We start from the raw sequence: 1,397 nt of genomic DNA, 5'->3' as shown, positions 1-1,397 counted from the left end.
AAAATACTGGGGTCAATTCATTTGCCTAAAAGTTCAAGGCAGTGGCTCCAGCATGGCCATAGTTTAATGATCGAAACAGATACAAAACACTCACCACACTTTTGGAGTGGTTGACGTTAGGAAGGGTATCCAGCTGTAGAAATTATACCAAATCAGATTAGAACCTGGAGCAGCTAACCAGTTTTCAGTCAAACCATCCCATCCATGCCAGCATGGAAAACGGACGTTAAATGATGATGATGATGATGATGATGATGATGATGATGATGATGATGATGATGATATATATATATATATAATTTTATTATTTTTTTTACTTGTTTCAGTCATTTGACTGCAGCCATGCTGGAACACCACCTTAATATTCATTAATTCCGTTTCTTTACTTGGGATATGAATATAAAGTTTACAAAATATTATTGATGTTTAAGTGGTAATTATTGAAAGCGTAAAGAAATCCCTAATGTAATCTTCAAGTTTAGGGGGGTAAAAAAGTAAATAAAAATATTCAAGGGAAATAACTGAATGACTTACCAGTATTATCCGTTTTGTTTTAGCTGTTTATAAATAAATCACACACGTGTTTTTTTTTTTTTTTCTAAAACAGCATGCGACGGAAGGAGAGAACTTTGTCGATGGAAATGATAATGAAATTCAACAATTATTTATTAGATATTTATTCAAGGGTCAGCATGCAGTTCTAGAAATTCACCTACTCAACATTATACACTTCCGCAATGGCAGCCAAAAAATAAACAAATGTTTTTTTCTTTTGGGATTGAATTCCGGCATAGAAATTCATGCAGATAAGATGAAAATAATTCATCCGATGCCCCTGGCTAAGAGAACACTCATCTACAATGTGTTTTTGCATTATTTCTTTGCACCAGCAGTAGATAAGCAACACCAGATTGTAAAGTGGAATATGGCTCTTTTCAAAGAATGAACTGTAACGAACAGATTTCTTTTTTTTTTTACAGTGTTTACAGTACCATTCTTTTCCATCAATTCTGTCACCACGTGTAACAAGTCCGCATGGTACTAGACAATCGTCGCAGGTAAACTTATTCCTAATAAGCCGACGGCGCGCACAACATTCCAACATTTTGTGTCTTGAACTGCTGCATAACTCACTAATATTCCAATATTCATCTAATATTAATTCACGAGTGAGTATTTCATTTTCAGGAACAATAAGTTGTTGTGCAGCCGGTCTTCCACGAGGAATTTTCGATCTCTCAGCCGGTACTATGATATTCAATGACGTGTATGATTTATATATAAACAGTTAACGTCAATCAAATCATGTGTGTGATTTATTTATAAACAGAGTAGTACGGATAATACTGGTAAGACGTTCAGTTACTTCCCTTGAATATTTTTATTTATTTTTTTAC

The sequence above is a fragment of the Octopus bimaculoides genome, chromosome 16 (genome assembly GCF_001194135.2).
Source record: "Octopus bimaculoides isolate UCB-OBI-ISO-001 chromosome 16, ASM119413v2, whole genome shotgun sequence".
Taxonomy (NCBI): Eukaryota; Metazoa; Mollusca; class Cephalopoda; order Octopoda; family Octopodidae; genus Octopus; species Octopus bimaculoides.
The sequence above is the reverse complement of the archived record's forward strand: the minus strand, read 5'-3'. Positions refer to the sequence as shown.